We start from the raw sequence: 7406 nt of genomic DNA, 5'->3' as shown, positions 1-7406 counted from the left end.
TGTTTTCTAAATAATGAAATCTTTTATGAAATTTCTATTTATATATAAATGGTTTATTTATTAAAATAACACTAAGATCTCATTATTTTAAACACAATCACTCCTAAAGTATGATTTTATTGATTCTCACAATTAATCCTTGTATACAAAAACATAAATGAGAATTTTGCTGCAACTTGCAATAAATTAAAGAAATGGAAGAATTTTTAGATGAAGTTCTAGTACAAGTGTTTTTTTACTAGCTCAATTCAGTATTATAAATTTTGTGTTTTAATTTATTTTAGATGTTTGTAGTTTTCATAAAACTGTGATATACTTGGCACTTGCAGAAAAAATCTGAACTAAGTTGACTGCTATAACCCTAACTATCATATGCAGCATATCAAATATATATATATATATATATATATATATATATATATATATATATATATATATATATATATATATATATCTTTGTGATAGGTGAGACTACAGTAATAAACCTAAACCAAGTTGAGATATCTTCCTCAATAGTGGTGCTAAGCATATCATACTTTTACAAAAAAAAAAAACAAACATCTTAAATAAAAAAAATCTAGATTTATAATGCTAAACTGACCTAGTTCGGAGACATACAGGACAATACTTCCTTTTCTTTTTAAGTTTGTACAGGTTGCAGCTGTAACATCCCATTTAAATAATAACATAATTAAAGGAAATCTTACACCGGATAATATAAAGAGCCAAGTTGCGGAGTATAAAGTCACTCCTTACAGTTATCCAAGGTACTGAAAAGGAAATACTAAAGCTCACTACAATGCCTACAACCCAAAATGAGTAAGAGATAGCTAGTATTCGAAATAAAGCCTTAGGGCAATACAATACACGGGCCTTCGCCCTAAAGAAAAGCCCAAAGAGACATGAAGTCCAACACAGGTAGACTGTGCAGTGGAACCATCCCTTCTCCATTGACCTCGAGTACCTCTTGCATCTGCTCCCATCAATAAATTGATGATCATCACAACGGTAGAAGAACAACATACAAGGCAATCAAACAAGCAAAAGGGTAAGCTAGAGCCAAAACGATTTTATCATGCAATCAGATATACTTTCACAGTCCAATATACATACATCATCCAAGCATGTTATGACCTCCCAATCAATACACTAAGACTCGACTTGACTCATCTGGATACATATAATCTGGTCGGATTCAGCGGATGCTCGCACTTGTGGTGGATACCTCTGCTCACCCCCGAGCTCTATGTTACAAGTGTTACAAGTGTTACAATGAATCAATTTCCTCACACACAAGGGTAACCCTTAATGAATTTCAGGCCTCCTGCTACTCTCACCATATGAGTCAGTCCGCTTTAAGTGAGACTGATTGACTCCTTAGAGTGTCAGGATGCAATCCTTACCTTGAATCCTTACCAAATTATATAGATGGGGCACCACCATAGACACCCACTAACAGGGTCCATGGAATTACGTCCCGACCATTAAAGTACGACCCTAAAATCCTACTTAGAGATTTCAAGGAATTACGCACTGACCACATACCAATCATGTTCAATCAATCAAGTAATGTTTACCATACACAATATCTCATGTCAACCTTTACAACCCATTCTCATTCATAACCAAATGTTGAATCCATACCAACTCATCCTTCCCAAATAGTGAATATATATTTGTATTTCATATCAATACCATGTCTCCTTGATACCAACCATCTCATTTAAATCACATGCCAAGTTCATACCAAACCCATCATCCACAATCCATGAATCACATCACTCATGCATAATCATTTATCACATGCCTTTAATATAACAATTAGATTCAAGTTAGTGATAACCATTCAAGATTAGAGAAACAACTAAACTATAGCGATCTTGCGATAAAAACTTTTCTAAAATATTTTGAATATTTAAAATATTTCTAATATCAATTTTTAAAAGTATTTTAGAATAAACATTTAATAATTATATTCTATTTAGCAATTAAACATAATAATTTTATTCAATTTATAATTAAATTTAATAATTTATAATTGAATTTAAAAAATTATAAATTCAAATGTCAATTTTAGAAAAATTATTAATATAATATGTATAAAAGATATTAAATTTAGTGTTAATTTGAAAGGGCAAAATTGATTTATTTTAACAAAAATTAAGACTAAATTGAATCAAAAAGATACTACCACAAATTCACACATGGCACTAGCATTGACACGTGGCACAATTGTGACTTGACACGTGGACAATTTTTTTGAAATTAAAAAGATTTAAACAAATTTAAAAAAAAATTAAAAAAATTAAAAAAAAAATCAAAAAAATCAGGTGCTGACACGTGGTATGTACTGTTCAAAAACTTTAACTATTTAAACACCGTTGGTGAAAAGGACCAAATTGAACAAAATTTGACGAAATGAGGACCTAATTGAACACAAAATGAAAATGGGGACCAAATTGAATAAAAACAACAAAAATAAGGACCAAATGTATATTCAAGCCTTAAAGAAACTTTCAAGATTCATTTAAAATTAGTAAAGATTCAATAACCAATTCACCTCTATCTTGGTTGAGTTCTATTAGATAGATTTGTTTTAACAATTGGTAGTAGAGTTGGTTAATCGCACGCTAATCGATTAGAAAGATCCTGATATGTCTAATACATCTCAAACTTTTGCTGAAGGGGCATCCATCAATAGGCCTCCGTTGTTTGCTGGTGAAAACTATCCTTTTTGGAAAATTAGAATGAAAATTTTTCTTGAATCAGTGAACAAGGGGTATGGGATGTTGTGGTAAATGGACATTTTCAACCAATTAAAGTTGTGGAAGGCAAAAATGTCCCCAAAGAATTCTCACAGTGGACTCCTGACGAGAACAAGAAGGCACACTATGATGTTAGAGCCAAAAATATTATATCTTCTACACTAACTTTGGATGAATTTTACAAGGTATCTGTGTGTGAATCAACCAAAGAAATGTGGGATGTCTTGGAAGTGACCCATGAGAGCACGAATGAAGCACGAATGAAGTCAAAAGGGCAAGGAAGAACACTCTCATTCAGGAGTATGAGATGTTCAGGATGAAGTCTGGAGAAAGTATATGTGATGTGCAGAAAAGATTTACACATATAGTAAATCACCTCCTAGCCCTTGGCAAGACTTTTGACAAAGAGGAACTCAATATCAAAATTTTGAAGAGCTTAAATAGGACATGGCAGCCTAAAGTTACAACAATTTTTGAATCAAGAGATCTCACCAGTATGAACATAGCCACTCTCTTTGGAAAACTGAGGGAACATGAACTAGAGCTTGAAAGACTCAAGGAAGAAGAGGATGGAGAAAAGAGGCATACTATAGCCTTGAAGAGTGTTGTGAAATCTAGAACAAAGCTTAAGAAAACATAATTTGCATATGACTCAAATGATGGAAATTCTAGTGAAGCCTTGAGTTTAATGGTAAAAAGGTTCTATAAATTCTTGCAGTTTAAAAATAAGACTAACAATAACTATGCAGACAATAAGAGACAGTCTAGAAAGCAGGAACGCTCTAGCACTCCAACCTGCTATGAGTGTGGCAAAACAAGACACATCAAACCAGATTGCCCTGTACTCAAGATGAAACAGAAGCTGGAAGAGAATACCAAGGCAAAGAAGCACATGAAGAAAAAGAAAGCTTATATTGCCTGTAGAAGACAATGATTCCAGCACATCCAGTGAATCGAATGAGAGCACTGAGGAGGAAAACAATGTGTCTGATGGCTGGAACAGGATCCTCTAAAAGTAGTGTGAGTAGTTTCAAATATGAACATGATGAAAATAACTACTATGAATTGTTTGATGCCTTTAATGAATTACATAAGGAAGCCACGAAACTACAAAAGTCAAATAATAAACGTAGAGGAGAAATTAAATGGCTTGAAAGTAGAATAAAGCAACTAGAAGAGGAGAATGAAAATTTAATGTCAACACCCAATTTCGTCCGGGTAAATGCATTTGTTTGGTTAAAAGAGTAATAATAAGAAGAATATAAATAATATATAATATAATAATAATAATAAATAATAATAAAATAAAATAAAATAATATGTTTGGATTGATGGTAGGTTTTTTTTAACTTTAATTCTACCACGGGAAAAAGAAAAAAAAAGAAAAAAAGAGAAAAACCTAGAGAAGGAGAATCTAATTTATTATCACACTCTTTTTATGAGCCCAAATATTTTACATATTTTCACCCCCACTATTTTCTATTTACACTCTCCACATGATATGACAGAAGAGAACGTTTCATATTTTCTGTTTTTAGAAAAGGGTATAATATTAGGAGCCATTTTTTTATAATAATTTGAATAAATATCTTGTATTTACACTTATGTGTCTCTTTCCGTTGTCAGTCGGCGAAAGATATTATTTTAATTAGAAGCAAAAAGTATTTTTGATAATAATGCTTTTAGAGAATGGTACGATTTTAATATTTGGAAGAAAGTATTCCTGATAATAATTATAATCAATTATATGAATAATATGTTATGATTACGATCTTTTTGTGACAGAAAATATGATTCTAGTAATTACAGGCAATATTTAGTTAATAATTATAATCAATACTGTAAAAAGGTGTTTTTCGTAGACTTTAGTTCTCTAAAAAAAATAATAAATAAATAAATAAAATAAAAAATTATATTTTCTTTTATATAAGTTGTGAATGTCATGTCAAGTTTCGGACTTGCTTGATAATCAAAACACTTTTTATAGGCTTTTAATTCTTTTTTTTTTTGAAAGAAAATTAGAAATAACAAAAAATAAAAAAATTATAAAATCATCTTAAATATCATGTCAAATCTCAGATTTGCTTGATAACTAAATATTTATCATGTAGAATCTTGGGTTCTTTTGATATTATTAATAAAATATACATATACATAAAAGTATAGAAAATTAAAAAAATAAAATAATATTATCAAACAACAAATTTTTTATAAAGAACTATGTAACATCTCGTCCGGATATTACAAAATTACTTAATAAAATAAGATAATAATATTAAATCCTCATTTATTAAGCTCCATTTTTCAAAACATGGGAAATATAAAACTTTTATTACATCCGAAGTTAACTCAAATCCATAAAATTTAAAACTCAATTACAATGTCTACGGGTAGTAATATGAAATATTACAAATTCTTTAAAAACTCATAAAATATAAAACTCTGAGAATGTCCTCTCCCAACTAGCCCCGCTCCGGCTCTATGCCTCACCAGATCCACCTATAACATCGTCTGCTCCCGTGTACCGCGTACATGATCATCGCCAAACACAAGCATATAGGGTGAGCTAACAGAATAAAATATATGCATCAATTTATATAACAAAACACACACAATCCAAGGAACTCCATCCTTTGATCTCATCTAACTTGGACGCCAACATGTAATCCATGTTTTACATCTTTGATTGATAGTCTCAATATATCGTTGCTGCCAACCTACAAGCCACCACTCGTAGGACACATGCAGGAACACTCGCTACTCCGAGCCACAACTCAAAGAATGCTCGTATTACCCTCCATCTTGAGCCACAACTCCATGAATACTCCAACATTTTACCATTGAGATATCGCCCAAAGCCTCGTAGACCACGCACATCCAAAGCAAGCAAAACACGATGTCTGCTTCATCAAAAATCGCTTTGCACTCCACACGAGTCGCCAGACGCAAAAGGTTTCCAGACCGTCTGGCGGGGTACACGTGCTGTCAGGCGCCAAGTGCCTCTGATGCTACTGTTTCTACAAGCATCGCCTGGCGGGACAACCCTTATCGCCAGGCGCAACACACTTCAATTCTCTACTGGCGATCAAACAGCACCGCCAGGCGCTACACCAGTACTTGCATAATACTGGTTTTTAAGCACCCAAAACAAAGTAAAATCAGTCCATTCACATTTCATATATATTCTCCACCTTTAAACTCATTCTAGCATTCAATTCTAACTTATGAATAACGCATGCTCAAACAAGTATAAGCAACATCATTCTAACAATTTAATCACATGATCTTAGGCACCAATGCAAATTAATATTGACACACAAGCCTTCATCAATAACCAATTCTCCACATGTGACTAATCTAAAGGAACATTCAAATTGATATAAACTTACCACATAACCCAATAATGCTTCATTAGAAGTTACTTGAAATTATCAAGAGCTTAATCATGTATTTCAAAAACTCAAAAATCAGCAATATTGAGTAACGTATATCTCTAGCTACTGTCCTCCAAATCAATCTCCACCGTTCAAAGTGAAGAACTTCATGTTATGGACCACCTGTCAAAATTTCACCTAAATCGAACGGTTAACGAATCGAGAATTGCAGTTTTACGAAAACTGCGCAAACCAGAAAAAAATGGTGGCGCCTAGCGCCCAAAAATCACGAAGGTTGCGCCTGGCGGTGCAAAACAGGCGCCTGGCGGTTCCTGTACCACGAAAAGTACGAAAAACAAAATTTTTTGTGAACAGAACACCATGCACGTCTCTGGTATGGTGCCTGGCGGCCAATTGGGTGCCGCCAAACGGTTCCTGCAGTTTCAAGAATCCAACAACCCTTCCCTTGCGCCTACAAACCTCAATCAGCCCAACCATCCTAATTTCCTTCAGTTTCGACTCAATACTCACCACTCAAAGGTTTAGGATCACAATTCATCCAATAAGTTTGTAGTTCATTACGCAATTTGTTATACAATTTCCGAAAACCCCAATTCTTCCACCCTAACATTCATTCATAGCCAATCTCATTTGATTCCTTCGCACTACCATGACTTTTCACAATTAATCCCTTCCTTTTCGTCCAAATGTTGTTAAAATGCCTTTTCCACCGAACCAAAGCAACCCAGAACATGCAAAACCCGAAAATCGAACCAAAACGAAAAGCATCGCCTGACGGGTGTTCTTCACCGCTAGGCAATTCATGATCAACCCAGAAAACTGGGTGGCGGGGCTTGCGTCGCCTGGTGGCACTAAGCTCACTGTCAGGCGATTCCTATTAGGAACTCAGAAAAATAGGCAAAATTTATGTGTCGCCTGGCGGTAGTTCATCACCCGCCAGGCGGTTTCTGGAAAAATTCCCAGAAACGCGAAATTCAACAAAAATAGACATTGATCATGCAATAACATACGATACAACATACATTTAATTATTAACCAATTAAAATGACGTTAATCAGCTCCCCTAACCTGGAATTTCCTTTGCTTAGACTATGAATTATGAGTTAATTTTTCAGCCCTTACTTGGCTGCCAATTCAGCTAGGATTTCCTTTGCCCTTTCACATTCAAGCCAAAACTAATTTTTGCAAAAAGAAAGTTTACTTTGGTTCTACCAAGGTTTGAACTCATAACCAAACCAATGTCATC

This window comes from Vigna unguiculata, chromosome 11 (genome assembly GCF_037176805.1).
Source record: "Vigna unguiculata cultivar grain cowpea cultivar isolate G323 ecotype 2 chromosome 11, ASM3717680v1, whole genome shotgun sequence".
Classification (NCBI taxonomy): domain Eukaryota; kingdom Viridiplantae; phylum Streptophyta; class Magnoliopsida; order Fabales; family Fabaceae; genus Vigna; species Vigna unguiculata.
The sequence above is the reverse complement of the archived record's forward strand: the minus strand, read 5'-3'. Positions refer to the sequence as shown.